This window comes from Crocodylus siamensis, chromosome 3 (assembly GCF_052110815.1).
Source record: "Crocodylus siamensis isolate JL-2025a chromosome 3, ASM5211081v1, whole genome shotgun sequence".
Classification (NCBI taxonomy): Eukaryota; Metazoa; Chordata; order Crocodylia; family Crocodylidae; genus Crocodylus; species Crocodylus siamensis.
This window is the reverse complement of record NC_143397.1, coordinates 227,958,972-227,982,811: the sequence shown is the minus strand read 5'-3', so window position 1 is coordinate 227,982,811 and position 23,840 is coordinate 227,958,972.

The window sequence follows — 23,840 nt, the reverse complement described above, 5'->3', positions numbered from 1 at the left end:
GATCATCTTACAATTGGTGTCATCTTAGATTCAAAGAAATATGGTGTCTAAAGACAGAATCTGACTTCAAATTAAGTCTGTATTTAAAACTAGAAAATACTGTACTTTTTTCATCATAGCATATTTCAGAATAATGAATTTCTCAAAGACCAACCCAAATTGCTGTATCATTACTTACAAATAAGAGCTAAAGGATTTTTCCCTTTCACATCATACACTCCACTTAAAGGTCAGTTTGTGGTGAGAACTGAAATAATATACAATATCCACATTACACAATTGCCATACAAGGTTCATTACAAGTTACCATATTTGACAACTTCAGCTCACTAGAGAAATGTAAATAAATGGCACTTGACTTGGAGACTACCATGCATCAGACACCCTTGAGAGTAATTCTTTATTCTAACAAGTGACAGATGGGGAAACTGGCATTGCAAATATCTGACAAATGTATCCAACAGGAAACATGAGTCTGTAACATTACCACCGTTAACCTTTCAAGGAAAAAGACTGGTATATTATATTAAAATGCATACGACCATGTACTGGAAAAAAACATGATTTTAAGAACACTACAGGACACCTGTTCTGTCACTGCCAAACAAGCCTCCTCTTTGAATGTAATTGTTAAGGTTTTTACCGCTACTTACCTTGGTGTCCATTCCAACAATAAAAGTAATCATGACAGCTGGGAGAATTGTCCTTGTTTATCTCCCTACAGCAGCCAACTGCTGTAATTAGAGAGACAGAAAGATGTAACAACCCAGAGTTGGTTAAAGAATAGTTTTGGCAAAGAAAAAAGAATAGTATTTGCATCTATTAAGTTATCTTGTTCACAGGTCTGTAAAACACGGTGAACACTAATGCAAACAGGTCCTTATTACTTATTATTACAACTACACTTCACTCAGATGTCTATATTCTGCATCTGGTATAGAAGCTTTAAAAAGAAAAACAAAACTGACATGCAGAACACACACATGCACACACAGACCCCGAAATACACACAAATGAATGACAAGCTTCCATTTAAATTATACTCACCAGACAGCAGCAAGCCACACTACAAAGTACCAATTATGTAATACATACAGCATAAGGCAGTAGCAGCACAAACCTGCATCTGGGTTTCATATTAAAATTCATAGAGACTACTTAGCAATTGTTCTGCTTTATTGATGTCATACTGAAAAGCAAGTAAGTAATAAATCATTAGAGGAAAGGTGGCTCTGATTTATGGATTGTAAACCCAGCAGAGTATTCCACTTAGGGCATTCCTAGTGGAAAGTCAGCTTAAGGAATAAGGGGGGTCGGAGGGAGGGGGAGATGAAATGGCAAAAGGCAACCTGTTTGTGCCAATGGAATCAAAAGGAACTACTGTAGTGAAAGGGGGCATGAAACTGACAGGAAATGACAACAGTTCTGTTGTCTGGGGATAATGCTAATTTACCATTTGGCGCCAGTAGTAATTCTTTGAAACTTTAACAAATATAAACTTCAACTCTCCCAGGCGGGAACCCTGATAAATAGCACTGACCTGGACACAGAAGTGACTGAAGACTGACACAGGGCTGAATTTCAGAGACAGTGACAAGCTGCAACTTTATTAACTTAACATATCACACATTTAAGGGTGTCATAGGCTCCCATCACATAATCCATATCTCAGGCTAGACTCTTGTTAGCCGGCCCCATAGGATGCACCTCAGTCTTTTGAAACCTTTCATCTATAAGAGAGGCAGGGGCACAGCACAGTCTGAAAAGAGTTTACATCTCCCCTTCTTCCATAGCACAGGACCCACCAGGCCTCCTCTCTCTGGAAGATGACACGTCGATCTCCTTTCTATATTGATGAGAGACCTTTAAAGGCATCAACAGTTAATTGGCTTGTACACTTCACCCACACTGGCTTATACCCAATTCTTGCGTGATACAGAAGCACCAATATCCTGAAGCTAGATGTTAACATCTATATCTGACAGGTTCATCTTATCATCTCTTAAACACTCAGATCAATTGTACTGAAAGTCCCATAATAGTATTAGTCTCTACACTGTGGTATCTTCCTGGTTCACATTCTTTTGTAATTGATACACTTGGAATAATTCAGTGGCTCCCTGACAAACTCATTTCACAAGCATTTCTGACCAAGACAATTTTATGTTCAACCATGACCAAATAATACATCAATATCCTTCCTAATCTTAGCTTTCTAACAGAATCCAGTGCAAATGCACACATCTTTTTCATCTATGTAAATAATTAGAACATTTAGGCAACTATACTGGTCAATGAGTGCAGCACTGCCACAAGATGACCCCACAGCATGTCTCTCCTGCCAAACCACTTACTCCAGATGACTTCACCCTGAAATTTTAATTCTAATATAATATGTGGGTATGTGGGGTTGGTCCAAAATCCACAGGCCAGATCATAGGGCTTCACAGGCTGAATCAGGCCCACAGGCTGTATGTTTGATGCAACTGAGCTGTAATGCACCAAAAGCAGCAATGACAAATGTTGCTATATAAACTGAATAACCATCAGATACATGGGCAACTGGTGCCTCATAATACTTGGGGGGCACCAGCAGCCAATTGCTCACCACAGGTGGGGAGGGTCCCCCAGCAGCCAATCACTGCTGCTGGCGGAAGAACCAGGAGTGCTTCTTTCAGGGGGGACACAGCCAATCTCAGGGGGTGCACATGCACCTCTGTGCACACTCTACTCATCACCAATGCTCAGATATCACCAAATTTACACTGAGGAGAACACCCAGGATTCCACTTTACTAATCTTCAAAAGGCTTTCATTCAACAAGGACACTCCTCCAGAGAGACAGATCACGTGTTTGAAAGAGCCACCCAGCTACCACGTGAAGAATTGCTTCAGTACAAAAGAAAAAAAACCATGAATAGCACACTGCTGGTTATAGTATAACACCCCTCCCTTGAACCCATATAGAAAACCCTCAAACAGTTGCAACCCATACTAGAAGGAGACCCTATTCTTACAGAGATCTTCCCAGAACCACCCACCCTAGCCTTCAAACAAGCACCAAACCTCACTAGCCTCATCACCAGAAGCAAACTTCCTATGGCCCAGAACACACCAAATGGATCCAGACCATGCCATGACAAGAAATGCAAAACCTGCCAACACATCTCCACCAATGCACCAAATGCCCTGGTGGAAAATACATAGGAGAGATCAAACAACTGTGCACCAGGATGAATGCACACTGGAAATCTATTAAAGACAACCCAATTACCAGTGGGGGCACATTTCTCACAAGAAAACCACTCTCTCTCCAATCTCTTAGTTCTAATCAAAGAGAATTTACAAAACACTTCCCAGAGATGAGCCTATGAACTTCACTTCATCAACCCCCTTGATAAAAAAAATCATAGACTGTGTGGCAGGGCACTAAGTGTGCCTGCCACTTTAAGGCCCTAGAGCTGGCAGCCTCCAGGTGCCTAATGAGGGCAGCCATTTTAGGCTCAGGGATGCCTATATAAACAAAGCAGTTTGGCTGCTAGAGAGGCAACAACTTTGCCTGGCCTGAGGGCTGCCAAGTTTCAGCTGGACGTAAAGGAGGAGCACCTGAAACTACACCCTTCTGGGAGTGGGCAGCTTGATGGGGCTCCCAGTGGTGTGGGAGCCCCCAGGAAATGCCAGGCCAGTGATCACCCTGGTGAAAGGTGGTTTGGGGTGCCTTAACTCCTAACCCTCACCTTAGGGTGGGTCGTGGTACACCGGAGGTAGTTGTGGGGCTTTGAGACCCCGAGGAAGAGAGTTGGAGGCCAGGTGTGGCCAAGGCCACCTGAGCCCTGTGGGGGTTTGAGACCCTGAGGAGGAGAGTTGGGGCCAGGCATGGCTATGCCACCTGAGCCCATTTGTGCAGGGAACCCCTGAGACCCCAAGTAAAGGGGGCATTACAAGCAGTGTGGAGCCCCCAGTGTGAGAGGGATGTGGAGCGCTGTGAAGGGAGAGGGGGGCTTAGCCAGAGGGTGAGAGAGCTGAGTCCTGACCCCAGTAAGTCCCCCAATGCTAGGAGGCAGAGTATTAAATAGGTACTTTGCGTCAGTCTTTCATCAGTCACACGGGATGCCCATGCCTGCTATGGGACAGGGAAATCTGGGTGAGGGGGATCCCCTACCCTCCATAAACGCTGACCTCGTGAAGGAGAACCTTGAGAACCTGGATACCTTCAAGTCAGCTGGCCCTGACAACCTGCACCCCAGGGTACTCAAGGAGCTGGCGAGCGTCATAGCCCAGCCCCTGCCATGGGTCTTTGAATCCTGGCGCTCTGCTGTAGTGCCCGAAGACTGGAAGAAGGCCAATGTGGTGCCGATCTTCAAGAAAGGGAGGAGAGTGGATCCGGCTAACTACAGGCCCATTAGCCTGACTTCTATCCTGGGGAAGATCTTAGAAAAGTTTATTAAGGAGGCCATCCTTGAGGGACTGGCCCAGGCTAACATTCTAAGGGACAGCCAGCACGGGTTTGTTGCGGGTAGGTCTTGTTTGACTGATCTCATTTCCTTCTATGACCAGGTGACCTATCACCTGGACAAGGGAGAAGAGATTGATGTCATATATCTTGACTTCAAAAAAGCTTTTGATCTGGTATCCCATGATTACCTCTTGGCCAAACTGCCCAGTTGTGGCCTTGGCTCCACCACGATCCGCTGGCTGGGAAATTGGCTTTGTGGTCGGACCCAGAGGGTTGTGATTGATGGCAGTCACTCATCATGCTGCCCTGTAACCAGTGGGGTCCCTCAAGGCTCTGTCCTTGGACCCATACTGTTCAACATCTTCATTAATGATGTGGACATTGGAGTTAGGAGTGGACTGGCCAAGTTCGCCGATGACACCAAACTTTGGGGCAAAGCATCCACGCCAGAAGATAGGCGGGTGATCCAGGCTGACCTGGACAAGCTCAGCAAATGGGCAGACGAGAACCTGATGGTGTTTAACACCGAAAAATGCAAGGTTCTCCACCTTGGGAGGAAAAACCTGCAGCACCCTTATAGGCCCGGCAGTGCTACATTGGTTAGCACTACAGAAGAAAGAGACTTGGGGGTCATCATTGACCACAAGATGAACATGAGCCTCCAATGCGATGCTGCAGCTAGTAAAGCGACCAAAATGCTGGCGTGCATCCATAGATGCTTCTCGAGCAAATCCCGGGACGTCATTCTCCCCTTGTACTCGGCCTTGGTGAGGCCGCAGCTGGAGTACTGCGTCCAGTTTTGGGCTCCACAATTCAAAAAGGATGTGGAGAAGCTTGAGAGAGTCCAGAGGAGAGCCACGCGCATGATCAGAGGTCAGGAAAACAGATCTTACGATGACAGGCTGAGAGCCACGGGACTCTTTAGCCTGGAAAAGCACAGGCTCAGGAGTGATCTGATGGCCACCTATAAGTTTATCAGGGGTGACCACCAGGATCTGGGGGAACATCTGTTCACCAGAGCGCCCCAAGGGATGACGAGGTCGAACGGTCACAAACTCCTGCAAGACCGTTTCAGGCTGGACATAAGGAAGAATTTCTTTACTGTCCAAGCCCCCAAGGTCTGGAACAGTCTGCCAGCGGAGGTGGTTCAAGCACCTACATTGAACACCTTCAAGAGTAAATTGGATGCTTCTCTTGCTGGGATCCTATGACCCCAGCTGACTTCCTGCCCTTTGGGCAGGGGGCTGGACTCGATGATCTCCCGAGGTCCCTTCCAGCCCTAATGTCTATGAAATCTATGAAAATCTATGGATCAAATATAACATCTGAGCCCCAGCTGAGGGGACCAGCTCTGTGGAACCACAGTGAGAGGGAGAAGCGATCAGAAGCCCCAGAGAGAGGAAGATGTGGAGCCCTGTGAAGGGAGAGGGGGCTCAGCCAGAGAGAGCAAGAGCTGAGCCCTGACCCCAATAAGTCCTCCACTGTTAGGAGGCAGAGTGTGGGTCAAAGATAACACCAGCTGTAGCACCATGACCAGCTACCCATAGGGGTAGTGAGAGTCCCCTGTGAGACCCTGAGGCACCTGTCATGGTGTGAGGTACCCCAGCTCCCCACGTCCATAAAGGAAGATCCAGAGAGGGGGACGCCGGGATAAGAGTATGGGTGATACATCAGGGCCTGCCAGAACTTCCCATGACTGCCCCAGGCGGGGGGCCAGGAGGGTCAGAAGGGCAAGAAGGCCCACCGAGAGGGATTCCCAAGAGCCAGGGGCCTTGGGTCCCAACTGGCCTGGAGGTGGGCCGGGGCTAGTGTGAGCCAAAGGTCCCAGTGAGGGGACCACATCCAAAGGGGAACCAATGGCAGGGCGATATATGGCCTGGTATGATGGTGGCAGAGTCCGCCTGAAGGGAGGAACCCAGGTGGGGTTCTACAGTAGGATTCTGGTCCGCACCATGGGGGACCGGCACGTATGAGAACATCATGATGTCATCAGCGAGGTTGAGCTGTGGTGTAGGGGAGGAATGGAGTTGCAGATAACGCCCCCTAGCAGCAGGGCAGAAAATGGGCAGCCTCTTGCCTAATTACATCTATTAATTAATCAATTAAGACCAAGGCATGGCGGGCAAGAAGGTGTGTGGTTAACCCAAGAACAGGTGGGCAGGCCTCGTGGAGATCTACCCTGGTAGCCCCCTGTTACAGACTAAATATAAACATTGGATTTATGACACATTATAACCTGCCTGACATCTGACTCCCCAGGTACCTCTCCCCTATTTACCTGCTACATTCATCCCCCTTCTCCCCCACCTCACTCCCCAGCCTCCTCAATTTACATCCTCACCAACTGTCTTTCTTGCATGCATGCCAGCCTCTGGCTTCTCTACTATTCATTCCATCCAGAAAGAGCACACATCAACTGCAGATGCTTCCTCAGCCTGATGAAAGGGTTTTAAACCCAAATGCCTGCTAAGAAAATGTTTTTCAAATATTTAAGTTGGTCTAATAAAAGATATCAGATTCACCCAAAGAAGCTTATTGACGATTAAAAAAATATTTTTTTTCTTTCCTGCAAAAGAACCATAGTAGTTACAGCATATCTGTCCTGCTCTCCGGGTCTATCCCTACTTACGCATCCCTGTAAAAGCTTTTTTTACTAGAAGTCATCCACAGGATAAGGACATCTTGCCAGAAATATCAAAAGGATACACCTGTTAGGTGATTCAGTATGGCACATGAATCTAATCAATAGCATGCTATGCTAATGGAACTATTTTGCATCACCTAATGTTTGGGAATATACTAAATAAAACAGCCCTTCTCAAGCTGTAATTTCTGTGAGCTCACTAAGGTTGACTCTTGTTAGACATGAAAATCCTTAGGGGACATGCATTTTCAGCACGTCCTACAGCTGACAGGAGCCAAGTTCAACAATTTGGAGGAGCTGTTGAACTGTTGTCATGAGATGGAGGCAGAGCATTGGCAATGCCATTATGAAAGCATGGAATGTGCTCTGCAGAGAGAATAATATTATGCAAAAGGCAGTTTAATACAAATAGCCTCAGTGGCCTCATCAGTGACACTGACTTAGCCAACTATCACTTCATTTTGGGAGGAACAACCTTGTATGACACTAAAATTGCACCTCTTGGTTTCTCTAAAGACCATGACTTCCATCTGTATCAGTAGAAAATTCAAGAAAAAATAATGTACTTTGTGATACTCTGAGCTATTCATTCTTAAGAGTACAGTTAGGAGCACAAGTCATTCTGCTAGTATGCCCTCAAATCTATTCCAACAAAAGTATCACATTGTACCTCAAATTGTATCCCCCTAACTATTCAAGAATGCTTACATTCACTTTCAAATATTCACTCAATTGTTTGGTCACCTTGGGAAATTATTATTTTTAAGGCCTTAAAAGCCCTGCCTAATGCCACAACAAAATACACAAAGTTTGAGTACCCTGTGATCAACCTGTTGTTTAATTCTCTTGCCAGTTTTGATTGTCCTGGTATTAAAAAAAAAAAACAACCCACCACCAAAAGTGGCATTGCACACAAGGCAGCAGCATGCACTGCCAGAAACAGCCTGACCATCCAGAGCAAGGCTCTGGCTGCCAGCTAGGCTCTGTGCAGTGGGATCAGCACCACTACTGTCCCAGGAGGTCCCCCAGGACCACAGATAAGGCCACTGGAGCCAGCACAGGCCTACCCTACCCCACCCAAGATAACTTGCCACATGCCAGAGCGTACATGCAGGGTTGTTATGTAGGGCACAAAGCAGTGACACAAATATGTGCCACTGCTATGTGTGCCACAGCAAACACCCCCCCCCCCATATGGAAATGCAACCTATGTATTCTGCTGTCCACTGAAATGCACTCAAGCTTTATTTTCCCATGAAGAAATCATCCAGAAAAGCAGGGGTGTCAGATTCACCTCACCCTAAGAGCCCGATGAGAGTCTTTGCGCCAGTATGTGAGCTGGATCAAGCTGTGCCGGAAGCCAGAGAGTAGGGCCATCCTAGCAGGACACCACATGCAGTGCATGCCCTGTGCCTGCCCCGTGCAGAATGACTGCACACAGGGCCAGTGCAAGCTGCATGCAACATACGGGCTGGACTGGCTGTGTGTGCTGAACAGAGCACAAGGGGAAGGATAAGTTGCATGCTGCATACAGCACCCTTCTGCTGGACCAGCCCTGAACACTGGCTGTGACATGGCTCAGTCCAAATGAGTCCCAGACCTAGTGGGCAAGGCTAGTCTAGTGTGCTGCATGCAGCATGTGCCCTAGACCAAACTTCTATGCTATGCGCAGCTCCTGGAGTCTAGCTCATAGGCCAGACTGGCATTGTAGCACATGGGGTAGGTCCTAGATCCATGGGCTGGATCATAGGGCTCCACAGGCTGGATCAGTCCCACAGGCTGTATGGTGGATACAACTGAAATAAAGTGTCATGTATTGTAGTCTTACAATACCTCCCTTTCCAACTTTCTATTAAATGTTATGAAGGCTAAGCACAAAACCAAGCAACAATAAAAGTGGTAAATAAACCTCTGTATTAAACTTTTCAGGTACTAAACCCAGGATAATATCCCAAGATCAGGAGCTAGCAGACCCGAAAATAATCCAGCTCCTCTTTTAGCTTCAGTTCCATCAGATTTTTTTTTTAATTACAGGTTCAAATATTTTAACAGATTCCAAGAGTTTAGCCCACACATGACACTTCATGCTTTTATATGGAGCCTTAAAGCCTTCTGAAAAAAATCTATTCCACAATTTGTGCTAGGATAACAAATTAAATGGTGCATGCCTTTATGAGAATGACACCTAAGATAACACATATAAGAGATTTAGTTCATGCCAATCACCTTTAGTACTTACACATAATAAACTTGAATAATTTATTAGGAAGCATTAATGCCTGCAAACATATTGCTTTAATACATTTTGGACAGTTATTCAAAGAAAATATATTTAGCTCTTTTGAAGAAATACAACATACCACAGGTAATATTAAAATCATAAAGAAATACAGCATATCACAGGTGAAGAAATACAACATACCACAGGTGATATTAAAAATTTCCAGTCTCTGCACTTCAGGCACTTTTCAACATGTTTGCAAAGGTAAACCTCAGTAGAAATCTGACCAAATTCAAGAAAATATTGGAAATATTGGTTACACACATGAAACATATAGGCTTCTTGTCTATGTTATCTAAATCAATTTTGAATAGTCATAGAGATGAAAATATTGTTATGACAAAGTGGGCTATTGACATTGAATCAGGAATTAGTGATGAAGAATAAAATACCATCTGGAACAACAGTCCCTCACACCTCTATCTACACAATAGTAAAATAAGATTATTTTAAAATCTCATGTCACTTAAAATTATTTCTACGGGAGATGCACATCCCATTTGCTGAAACTAGACACTACAACACTGGAGGATTTGACTTGCTGTCTTACGCCCCACATCTGAAGCATGGACAAACTACATATGTCTGGTCTTACATGACAGACGCAGTCCAGGTGACATTCACTGACCTCTGTGATGCCATCCAGGTTGTTGCAAATGTCTATAAGCCTCCTAAAATCAACTGGGACCGACCAACAAGTCCTACCAACTCTGCCCCATCCAGCCACCTACATTAAAGACTTTAATAGTCACTACGTGGACTGGGTCTACAGACACAGATGCCAATGGTGAACAACTTTCAAATTGGGCCTCACAAAATAATGTTGTCCTCATTCACGACCCCAAGCAGCACCACACATTCCACTTGTCCAGATGGAACCATGACTATGCTTCTGACTTGTGCTGAATCAATTCAGTACAGGGTTCCATAGCCAGCATCTTGCCAGGTCTTGGATGACTTCCCGCACAGTCAGTACAGACCATCCCGGGCCCACATTGGACTCCAGCTCCTGATCATCAAAAGCTGTAAGAAGAAATAGTGGAACTTCCATGAGGTCAATTGGGAGGAGTATAGCAAGGCATTAGAATGAAGTATTGTGACAACAACCACCTGGACATTCTGGTGGAGGAATCCTATAGACATCTCTGCAGCACCATTTATAAAGCAGCCTGTGGGTGTCATTCCATACGGCCACCACCCAATCTCCCTGCCTCAACCCAGAATGTGCTGCACTGCTAAAGCAGTAAAAGTCATCTGGCAACCTAGATATGGCCAATCACTTGATCAAATCATAGGAAGCATCTGACCAAGTTAGATAAGAGGAAATGACTGAGAAACTGGACTTCACCCAGTCCAGCTGGATGTGTTGGAGTCTACTTCATCATCTTGAAGCAACTCATCAGCCATCAATACCCAGTTACCCTCCCATAGCACCCAACCAAGTAGCCAGCCACCTATTTCACCTAGCAAGAGTGCTGCTGGAAGAGGGAGTGAAAAGCCGCCTTCAGAAAAAATGGAGTATTTTCCAAAGATGCACTGGACCAGAACTTGTCCAGAACCCTTCACAGTTCCTGAACTTAACAAGGTTTCAAACAGTATCAAATCTGGTATCATCCCAGGCTATGACAATATCTCCCCTGAGGTCCTGAAGCATCTTGGCCCACATGCTCATTCTTGTTTGCGTCAGTTCTTTACAATGGTCAGATGCAAGAGAAACTTGCTGAAGATATGGCACATGCCAAAAGTCACTGGCCTCCAAAAATCAGGAAAAGATCTAAACCAGGTGTCAAGCTACCACCTGATATTGCTTCTGTCTGTTTGGAAGTCTGGGAGTGCCTGATTCTACAATGCATACTCTCAGAGGTGAAGAACATCCTGAGTATTGCTCAAACAGGTTTCCAAGAGGATCAAAGTATATGTGACAAAGTACTTGCACTAGCAACATTCACTGAATTTTCAAAGGAACCTCAAGACAGGCACTGTTTTTCTTGACTTCACAGCAACGTATGATTCTGTTTGGCACACACACCAGTCTGCTCACAAAAATAGCAAGAGTCCTACCTGCATGACTGGCATCACTGAATTGTTCCTTCTCAACAGATGGTTAAGGGTGCACTTGGTTGCAGAGAAAACTTGGAGAAGATAGACCAATGGACTGACTCGGGGATCTGTGCTTGTTCTGACCTTTTACAATCTCTACACCAATGACTTGCCACAAACCCAATCATGGAAATTCATATATACGGATGACATCTCCTGTGGATTCCAGGCCCAGACTTTTTCTCCAGCCAAGTGTCAGTAAGACAATTTCCAGTGTTTCCCACATATACTAGGCCAATGCTGCCCAGGAGCTGAACATCTACCTGAATGATCAGAGGCTGAGGCATGAAGCAAAATCCATCTACCTGGGCATGATGCTAGATTGGATATTGAGCTACAATGAACATGGAAAAAGACAGTAATGAAAGTTAAGACATGCAACAGCCTCCTTAACAAGCTGGCTGGGTCATCCTGGGGCTCAAGAGCCTCAACTCTAAGGATGTCAGTTCTTGCCATCTCGTATTCTGTGGAAGAGTACTGTGCACCAGTCTGGAACCAGTCATCCACACAAAATCTGTTGATGTGCAGCTACATTCAACAATGTACATCATCTCAGGAACTCTTCAACCATCCCCTCTACCATGGCTCCGAATCCTGAGCAACACTGTTCCCCCTCATATCTGAAGGGAAGTTGCAATTAGTAAGCTACTGGAGAAGATCTATGCCAACCCAAGCCTGTCACTGTATGACAATTTTTTAAATCCACCTGCTGCATCTCTACCATCACAACACCCACTGCGGTCCAAACTGTTGTACGAGGACTACATGGAAGAGACCCTCTGGTGTGAGGAATGGAGGTCAGCATTACCACTAGACAATTTCCTTATCGCACATGCTACAGTTTGGCCACCTAGTGTCAATCTGCCATGCTGTCAGTAGGCCTTGTTGAATAGGTTCCAGACAGGACAAGGTCTGTGTGCAGCCAACTGCCATCGGTGGGGCATTCATGACAATACAGATTGTAGCTGTGGCACAACACATACCATGTTGCATATTGTCAATGGCTGCCCACTGACTAAGTTCAGTGGTGGACTACAAGAACAGCCCATGGCCACTGAGGATGCTATCACATGGCTTAGTAATTATGCACATGCTGGCTGACTGACTTACCATGAAACAAATTTATGGTACAAGACGAGGGAGTGCAGGATGGTTGCCCAGCCTAAGGGAGGGGGAATAGTCAGCAATGATTCTCTAACAGTTGCATAAAAGAATTCTTGTCCATCTTGAAAGCCACAGCTCTCTTTCAAGAGGGAGTTGGTTGGTTGAACAACTGGAGGCAGAACTTCCTTTCAAGAAGAGAAACTTCCAATGCACTCTACAACATATGCTCCTTTTTTCTTCAAGATGTTTGTCATTCATAGTTCTATCAAGTCTCTTATCCAATGAGATCTGTGGGAGGTAATGTCAGTACTATTAACCATGTCTCCAGGGATGAACTCCTCCTGAAGTCCTTCTGAGGTGCAAGGGTTTCAGGCTAGTGAAGAAATAGAGACAGAATTTGTATCTTCTTGAAATGAAACAGCTTTACCCAAATTGTCCCATGTGTTTTTCAGGAATTTTTAATAATATTTTTCACATTTTTGCACACTATTTTCATTATAATAGTTCACAAATAGGCATAGCAGCTGAAGAATCTTCAGCTATATGACAAACTATAGTCTCAAAATCTCTAAAATGTGTTTGCGGATGTTATCTTGCAAGTCTTTACTGGGATTCATGGAGAGGAGTTTTCTTATTCTAGCCTGTCCTACATAATTCTATTAACTCCATTTTAACATTTTCCAGGACTCTGAATGAATAATGTTTGGGTCAAAACAAAAACGTTACTATTTCCTGCAGTTACCTTAAAGAATGAAAGTTAAATAATCAGCAAGAACTGCAGAACTACGTGGAGCAGGCTAACTTTATTACTATTAAACATAATAAAAACACTAGAAATCAAGTAACGCCCCTGAATAGTCCTTTATATCCTAGATAATATTACTTGGATTTCCATTCAGAATAGTGGGGCAGTGAATAAAATATGCTTTAGAGATATCTGACAATGTTCACATGAAAATAAAATACTAAAAAAGTAATTAAATGCATCAATGCCAGCTAATTACGTACTTTATTTTGGGAATAATGTACATGAGTTACACCAATATAAATCCACTGTCTGAAGTGCTCTATTTAAGGATTTAACCCACTTTAAAATGTCTTGCACACATGCCCATCATTTCGACTACACACACCCAAGGAAACCTGTAAAACAAAATATTTTGTTACCTTATGTAAGGCCATTATTTTGCCCATTTTCAAAAACTTGTTTCTTGGAAAATAGCCACCAAAAAAGTGTTTGTGTCGCCTAGTACACTGACCAAAGTTAGTCACACCAGCTTTTTTGGGCAAAGCCCTAAAGTAAGAGTGACTATAGGTAAATTTCCATGTCAATTAAACGTCAAACAGGTACTTGATAAGCTGTCAATACTGTCTTTTATGAAAAAGCTTTGTTTCCAAAAAAAGTTCTTCAAGATTTTCACCCACCTCAACTCACACTGTGAAGACAACAGGTACTGAGGGCACTTACTCATGCAATTGGACACTTTATGTGCCCCATCCATTGATTAATACAGATTTCTGAAGAAAAAAACAGGAATTGGTATGACCTGAATTTCAAGTTTTTTTACTCTCACCCACTGATTTCTTGTGGGGGAGAAATCTAGCCAGATCTATCTTTTTTCCAAAAGTTTTTGATTTAAAGAGTGTTCATTCAATTAACATACTATCATTTATATAGTATCACTTCTTCCAAAAACAATCTCCTAGGGTCCTATTTAAACAATAAATATTTCCTAGTATCAGTGAGTGGAAGCCAATGAAAGGCCACGAGTAGTATGGAAACTGCCTCTGCTCTCAGCTGACTGATTTGGCAAAACAACAGCCAGTATACAGAAGGTCTCTTTGTTTCCTTTTGCTTTTGCCTTTCTCAATGCTAAAGCCACAAAGAGTTATCAAGGGATCTAGGAAGAGGAGACATATTTTAAACATGCTCTGTTTCTGCCACAGACCCACTGAACAACTCCGATTTTTGCTTGAACAGGCTGGACGGCCATTATTCCAAATTAAATTCTTATCCCAATGCTGCATCGGTTTTCTGGCAGGGCTATGAGTGTGAAAGTGATCTCAGAATGGACAGTATAATTATTTTTGATAAACAACTTCAGATTTTTCTTCCCATTGGGGAATGATCTCCTTTTCACTGGAAACTTCATGGCCCTTATTGCTGTTCTTGGTATTGTTTTTTTTTCCTTGTCTCTTTGTTCTCTGTACATCTTTAAGCAGCTTTCTGGCTGACCTACATGGTTGCTGGCTGACTCCAGCTGGGAGAACTGGAGCGTCTTGAACACCCTTGTCTGTAGGGTTGTGATGTTCAAATTAGAAAAGAGCCAAATAAGGTTTGGATACCAAATACAGATGGACAAAGCAGTTTGGATGCGCTGGATAAAGAACCAGCTTGTACCTTCACCAAAAAAAATCAAACTGAACACAAACAGAATGATTTTAGAGGCCTGAAAAAGTTCCTATCTCTTTTTTAACTATCACATTTTGTTCTTTCCAGCTTCTCCATTTCGAGGTCCCACTCAAGCATACAGCTGGAATAGACAGCTGATCTTTTAATGCAGAACCCAAGAAAAACCATGTATCACCTGAAATCTCTCAACCTTTTCAGCTCAATTCTGAATTTCTAAATAAAACACAGAAAAATTAATGTAGAACTTTCATTCTACATTAGCATGAAGCAGCATTAGTCAACTCCAACCACAGGTGTATTTCAGTAATGCCATTCTTCATCATATACATACAATAGTGGGCAATGTACTTAATACTTTGGCACATTTAGGGAATGAAATAGCAGGTAACTTTAACAAAAGAAAAACTCTTTCTGAAAAAACAGATTCCTTACCTATGTGCAATTTGTCACAGCATGTTACTTCTCTGAAGCAGCCAGGATTCCTGTGAGGTCATTTGAAAATGAGGCTACTTTTAAGGCTAAGTACAGACAGTCAAAAAGCCAGAGGATGAATTGATTCAGTCTTCATAGGTTTCTCTGAGCTATGTAGATTGAAGCAAACTGATGTTAACTAAATCAGTTAGGTTTGATACTATATTCGTCCGGGTTTATCTTAAACTGGTTTCGACTGTTTTGAAACTGGTTTATGTGCACTGAACTTCTCTTCTCTTACAGGTTTAAACAGGTTTCCAATCACTTAAACTGGTTTATGTGTAGTGTCTGTCCCTAATACAAGTGTCTGCTTATGGATTTGGCCATCTATCTTTGTGTGTTTGAGTTTGAAAATATTGGCCTGTACCTTTAATAAGGCTGTTCCCTTTACAGAATAACAGTCTAAAAAGGGGCCACCATGGACAAAACTTGCAGTAAGCAGCAAGAGACAACCTCTATACCAGCCCCTGAAGCAAGCACCTCAAGAACCTTGCCAGATCCTAGTCCGCCACTAAGATGTGTGAAAGTTTGTTGCCATTATCCCTCCCCGCCCCCTCCAAAAGTACCTGCCTCACCTCAGGATAGAAGTTTTGTTCTATCCAGGAAGATAAATTGTCCTCCTATTATTACAGAGAAGAACTCCCTCCTCCCTGACAATGCTCTCCTCATCGGGCTGTAGACTAGGAGACATTTTGCACGTTTTCTTTCTCACTCCAGCAAGTCATGCATTCCTTGCAAACACTGACCCAGCTTCAAGAAGTGCGATGAAAGACATCCTGAGCTCTGCCCACCCCATACCCTTGTGCTTAGGGAACTTTCCTAGGAAGAGAGTGATACGGGTTCAGACTCCTTTTGGCTCTAGGGAATCTAGACACAGGTCTTGCATTTTCTAGACAAGTGCCCTAACAGTTAGGTTATCATTTAGGACTCCTCCCTCCTACTCTCAGTTTTTAGCATTTAATAAAATGGTACTTCCAGACAGAACTGGACTGCACCTGAGCTCATGTGGCTGTTCTGGATCATTTCCGAGTTCAGACAGTAGGCCAAGTTTTGATGCCTAAGGATTTTCCCAAGGCAGGAACCTTGATGACTTAGGCCTTTTGTGGAGGTTGTGGGATGAAATAAAACTGCATTTGGTGACTGAAATATGTACTTTCATTTCTACACCAGAGAAATTTACAATCTTTTCTCCAATACCTGATGAAGGGTTTTTGTGTCTGAAAGCTTGCAATTAAAGACATTTATCTTAAAATCTCGTTGGTCTAATAAACAATATTATCACCTCTACCATGAGCCCTGATTGCTTTTTCCTCTAGACCAATATGGCTACAACCTGGATACCTGACACATGGAAGATATTGGATTATAGCCAATTCCTAAAATGAAATCTTCATAATTTCTGAAGAAGGAAGCAACTTTGACCACCTGAAACCTAAGATACTGCTCCTGCCTTTGTTCAAGATAATTTTCATTATCACAGAGCCTCACAAGAGAGCTGAGAGACTCCTTACCAGCTAAGAACTGCCTGCTGTCAGTATTCCACCTATTGACTCCCCTGTGAAATCCTCTGAAATATGAACTTTCATTTCTACCCAAGAGAGCTCTTCCAATTTTTTATCCAATGCCTGAAAGCTTGCAATTAAAGAGATTTTTTTTTTTTTTTGCAAAAATCTTGTTGGTCTAAGATATCAATTCTACCACAAGCTCTGATTGCTTTTGGGACTTTTACACTTAGAAGTCATGTAAGTGTCACTTAACTGTCTTAAAAGCAAAATCTGGGATGAAGTGTCCCCTTAAAGAAGATTCCTATAGAACAAGTAGCTGTATAGACTTCCTCTCTTTAATCACACTTTGATAAAAAACTAAATACTAATATTTTATAACGAAAAAAAGAACACAGGGCTCTACAAATCATGAGTTTATATTCTGGACGTACGCTGGCTCTGAAATGAAGCCACTAATTCATCACAGCACTAGAACATTATTTTGGAATAAAGCCGAAAATAACTTGGGACATTTGAAGCAATTTTATGTGACAAGAATGGAAATGGAAAATTCTGGGAAATTCTTTCAATGCATCCAAAACAGTTGGCTATAAACCTTTAAGTTCAATAAGCTATTGGGAACACATTTCAGAAACAAATAAATGAGTTTTAGACAAGATGCTTGAAGCATCTAAGTTTCCTTTGTTTTTTTGTGACCTACTTTGTAGATACTCAGTTGACAACATATGAGAAATCAGCTACTGATTTACAACAGTGATAATGTTCTTGTATACAAAGTTCACAAAAACTGACTGCTGTTATCTCTCACTGGCTTGGAGACTGCATCCCATCCTTCCTAATTCTAGCCAGCAGTGATAACACATGCCTTCATCATGTCCTGTCTCAGTTACAGCTGAGTAATTTATTTAGGCTTGAAAGCATCAGTTCAGAGAAAACTGCACCTTGGATAGAATACAGAAGGAGTTCACCTCATCAGCTTTATAGGTTGCCAAGAGCAAAGCACTCCTCTCTTGGTGCTAGCGATCTATACAATAAATATCACATTACTAAAATAAGGACAGTAAGCTAAAACATAAAGCAGTGAGTAGAAAATGCCAAGGCATGACTTAGAGATGGCCTCATCTTCTAGAACTGTGACTATCTTCATCATTTCCAATTACTGAGCACAATGAAAGTGGCTGCCATGAGCATGAAGCTCAGTTACACAGGAAACAGGTTGCTCAGGAGCTGGCTCCAGAGTTCAGGACTGACTTCTAGAAGAGCTGGGATCACTCCCTCATGCTTCAGTTGAAAGATCACTTTGACCTTGACTTCCAAAACAGCAACTTGGGTTCTAACATGCGGTGGACATAGTCTTTCTGGACTTTAGGAATGCCTTCGACACTGTCTCTCACCCCATCCTCATTAAAAAATTAGGCGACTGTGGTGTCAACCCCTACACAGTCAAACGAGTAACAAATTGGCTGGAGGGCCACACCCAGAGAGTGGTGGTGGACAGGTCACTTTTGACCTGGAGGGACAGGGGCAGTGGGGTTCCGCAGGGCTCGGTTCTCGGGCCTGCATTGTTCAACACCTTCATCAGCAACTTGGACGAGGGGGTGAAAAGCACCTCATTCAGGTTCGCAGATGACACTAAGATGTGTGGAGAAGTCAGCACGCTAGTAGAGAGGGACAGGCTACAACTAGATCTGCACAGGTTACAGGGGTGGGCAGATGACAATACGATGAGTTTCAATACGGACAAGTGCAAGGTGATGCACCTGGGGAGGAAAAACCAGCAGCATACCTACAGGCTGGGGGAATTCCCTTCTTATTAGCACAGAGGCAGAAAAGGATCTTGGAGTTACTATTGATTCCAAGATGAACATGGGCCGCCAATGTGAGGACACGGTCAGGAAGGCTAATCACACCTTATCATGCATCCACAGATGCATCACGAGCAGATCCAAGGAGGTGATCCTCCCCCTCTATGCAGCATTGGTCAGGCCGCAGCTGCAGTACTGCGTCCAGTTCTGGGCACCGCACTTCAGAAGGGATGTGGACAACATCAAGAGGATCCAGAGGAGGGCCACCTGCATGATCAGGGGGCAGCAGGGGAGACCCTATGAGGAGAGACTACAGGACCTGAACCTGTTTAGACTCCACAAGAGAAGGCTGAGAGGGGATCTGATGGCCACCTACAAACTTGCTAAGAGGGACCAGCAAACAATGGGAGGGGCCCTGTTCCCCCGAGCACTACCGGGAGTTACAAGGAATAATGGCCATAAGCTGACTGAGAGTAGGTTCAGGCTAGACATCAGGACTTCACAGTCAGGGTGGCTAGGAGCTGCAACCAACTTCCAAGGGAAGTGGTGCTCACTCCTACCCTTGGGGTCTTCAAAAGGAGGCTAGACAATCACCTAGCTGGAGTCATTTGACCCCAGCATCCTTTCCTGCCCATGGCAGGTAGTCAGACTTGATGACCTGCTTAGGTCCCTTCTGACCCTACCAGCTATGAAACTATGAACTTATTCATTAGAGGGACAAACAGCAAAAAAACCCACCAAAGGCAAGTTTTCTTTGAGGCAAGAATAAAAAAAGCAGCCTCAGTTCAAAACTCCTAGTCCCCTTGCTTATTTTTTTAATTCTAGAGGGCTTTCCAGTAACATAAGAGCGGGCATGGTAAAAGGACAATATAGATAATGAAAGCTGCAATTTGCCTACAAACCTTTCAGTGAACTGGTAATTCAGCTGAATAGTCCAGTAGCTATTTTCCATATATATTGCTGTAGGTGACAGTTACCAAGACATTTTTTCATTGTTAAGCCTCAGGGGGAAACAGCTTTAAGCTGCTCCTAGGTCTTCAAGATATACCTTATACCAAAAAACTGAAGGTGGTTAGGTATTTAATGAAAATAATATGTTTCCTTAAGTAACATAGAAATCGACCCACCAGCTGCTTTCTGTCAGTTTACTCAGTTCAGTTTTTTTTATACGATGAATTAATATGATGAATGTTTATTAACTGCAGTTCACATTTTGAATGTAAGTGCTTAAAGTAAATTACGTAAATCCATTCCAGATACCAGGAACTGCAAGTGGAATTAAGGGAGCTGTGAATGCTCAGCCTTGGTGATGAGACAGGGTTTGTTTTTTTAATTTAAGCAATATAGTTAAGGCACCCAAGTCTAAAAACAAGTTTTCCCCTTCAGTAAAGCATTTGTCTAGAAGTCCCATGTTTTTAAAAAGCCAGTATGATTTTATACAATGGTTCCACAACAGTCATACCATAGCAGGTCTTTGGGTCACTTGGGTTCCTTAGCTGTGAGGTTGATCGAGGCTCCGTACAGGGTCTAATCCTTTGAAAAATTCTAACCCCCGGGGGGCCAAGACAATGCTTCTTTAGGCATTATATGTTAGAGCCCGATCCTCTGCAGTGAAAGGCTTTGTAGCATCATTTACTCCGGATCAAGAGAACAGCAGCATATTAAAACTAATCCCTCAAACTAAAACTGACACATTTTTGGCCTGCTCAGCAGTTCTGTTTTGGGTGTGAATGTCAAGTATTTTGCCTGATAGTTTCCAATGGCTAAAAAAAGACATAATGTTGAAAGCTCCACTTTTCTTCCCACTAACTTCTTCCCCCTATTCATTACCATGAACCTGCCTGGGTCCAAAGAAAATTGAAAAGAGAAACTTTCTCTGGGGAAGTGTGCTGTGCTTTGTAATGGCTACTGATAAAGCACTAACAATAAGCCAGCACACATTTAACATTACACTATCCTAAAGTAGAAGTTGCAGAGTAACAAATAAGGACAAGAGGAATGAAATCATATAAGGCTCCAACACACTGGGTGTGTCTACACAAGATGCTTACAGCATGGTTGACTAACTCTGCAGTAAACATCTCAGTATCTACAGGTGCACTCCTATTAGGGTGCACAAAACTAATAAAGTCTGCTGCAGAGTCTTTTTGTGTGCAGCAATGCACACGTAGATGCTGTCCCAGCTGGCTGAGACACAGGGTGCATCAGTGCAAGGCTAGTCAGCAGGCAGCCCCCGAGCTGAAGCACCCCTGTGCCTTAGCCCGCCACTCGACAGCACATGGAACCCGGTTGGAGCAGCCTGGACTGGCTGGGGACCCAGGGAGATCAGCCTGCCAGCCCAGGGCTGCCCCAACAGGGGTCCACATGCTGCAGAGGGGCTGGCTGGGGCACAGGATGCTTTAGTGCTGGACTAGCTGGCAGGCAGCCCCCACGCTGAAGTACCCTGTGCCCCAGCCAGCCTCTCTACAGCGCATGGAGCCTTGTTGGAGGAGCCGTGAGCGGGCTGCTCTGACAGGGCTCCACGTGCTGCGGAGTGGCTGGCTGGAATGCAGAGTGCTTCAGTGCAGGGGGCTGCCTGCCAGCTAGCCCCACGCTGGTCTCCTGCCACATCCCTGCCAGTGTGGGCTGCTCCAACCAGGCTCCATGTGCACAAATAAACTCCAGAGAAATATGGTCTGAAGTGTTTTGCTCCCGGGCACATTTTCAAATGGCATATTGCTCCGGAGTTTATTACACGTGTTGACATGTCACCTATATAGAAAAGAACAATGTTGGGTTTGTACTCCAGAAAACAATGGAAACGTGGGGATATGTTTCCACTCTAGCCATATCAATGTAAATCTTGATACCAAGCAGAATACAGAAACTATTTCCAAGCTGCAATGTAGCCTAACTACTAAGCACATGGTAATCAAGACCCCACATAAACAGAGATTACAGACATCTTATCTCCATGAAGAAAATCAATTCCATATCATCTGACAGTTCAGAGAAGAACATTTTATTACATTTATTGTGAATATATTGCCAAGGATAGACAAGGTTCAGTTATGCTGAATGGTTCCCAAGGTCGAGGAACATCTTTCTTCTAAGGCTTCCAGCTGGCAACTTCATCCTCACACTCTTTCATCTGCTCCCTTGTGTTTATTTTAGAATAATACTTGTGACGACAATAGAATTACTGAATCTGCCTGTACAGCCTCAAGATGGTTGTTTTTAGCAGAAAGATGTATGAAAAGTAACTGGTTTATAACCCAGTGATTCAGACTCATTATTTCAGGTTTAACCTCACATTTCTGACTATTTTCTCATCTGTATGAAAAATATTTTAACAAAGAAGGATTAAAGTCAAGGAACCAAATTTTTTATTCAATTTTTTTGCACTTTTTACACAAGACTCTCTATTTAAAAGCACCTCACAGAATACTACTGGTAAGGGTAAAGATGTGGTGATGTACCTGGAGACTCCTTAGATGTTTTTCATGATTTCACTGCAGATCTTGCTTCTAGCCAAGGTAGTGGGAGATTAACCACTAACGTCACCCACAACAAAATTAAGACCTTAACGAGAAAATAGTACACCTAAAGTTCTTACTTGAAGTGAATTCCTAAGTTCTTCAGTCATGGGGAATGTTGTTAAGTTTATGCTTTGAAAGAAATGACTTGGAATAACCATTTTTTTCAGATGTAGAGTACCTGAGGATGTGAGTCATGAATAGGGTTATCTGTCTTTATAACAGATGTCAGACGCTTTGTTTTTCTTATTACACAATGACCTCTGTAATGGATAAAAATTAAAGGAAACGGCTTGTCATCAGATTATATCTTTTAGGTTATTAAATAATTTATAAAAAATGCAGTTGTCAGAAAGCTAATGCTTTTTCTTCACCTGTCAACCATTCAAATTTTAATAGCTGAACTGCAATGGGTGTGCAGCAACTGCACCAGATCTAACCACTGAACTTACAAAAAAAATTAAAGGAATGTAATAATAATTTTAACTTAAGGAATTCTAACTAATAAAGTTGAAAACCCCAGTTCTGGTGTTAATTATATCCATTTTATCAATTTGTCTTTTAAAAGGTACTGTGAAAGCTCTGAATGGCAACAGTGATATAATTCCTAGTATAATCCAAAATATTCATACCACTTTATAATCAGGGCATAGTTCCTAATCACACAAAGATCATGTTTACCACTAGCACATTTAATCTGCACCCCGCCATCCCCCCACCCACACACCTTATGGCAACCTTTTCTCTGTCAGAGTAAAAGAATAAAGGCAGGGAAAACTGAGAGTCCCAGCCACTGAAGACATAGGAGAGTGTTGTGACTGATAGCTGGTTTCCTCTTAACTGTGTTACCATGACTAATATCTGTGGGCAAAGATGGGTTGCCCAATTCCTCAAATTTAAGATCTGGCAATGTTTTCTATAATTTCTCCTCCATGGAATTACATCAATAGGTGTAACTGAAACAGGAATTGGGCTCACAGTTCATAAGATGCTGGCCTTAATATTCAATTACAAATGTTTTGTTCAAATTAAATACATTGTTCTATTGTTCTAAGGGAGTTTTCTTTCCATTTTCCTGTTCTTTGAAGCTTATTTTACATATGATCACTGTGGCTGAACTTTATAACCAGTGCAACACTCAAACCATAAAACAAGAGGGAGTGAAATGGAATACTGCCTTTCTATTATCCCTTTGCACAAGGGCTGATTCCTGCTCTATGATTAGCTGTACGCCATTAGCTCACATCGTCCACATTCACCAAACAGCTCTTTAACACTTTGTTCCACTTCAGTTTCTCCCCAGCAGTCCCCAAACTGAAGTATTTTATAGTTAACAGGTTTGAATCCCACCTGCCCACCCAAGCTAAGTATATGCTTACTGAAAAAGGATGCATCTCAATTTTTTTATTTAAAATACAAACTTATAATATTATGTCACTGGGCTGTTTTATAAGTGATTACAGGGTTTATATAAAGCTCTTATTACCCAAAAAAATGTTAATTTTTTTTCATGCATTTTTATGTGTGAATAATTTTTAGTTCCCAG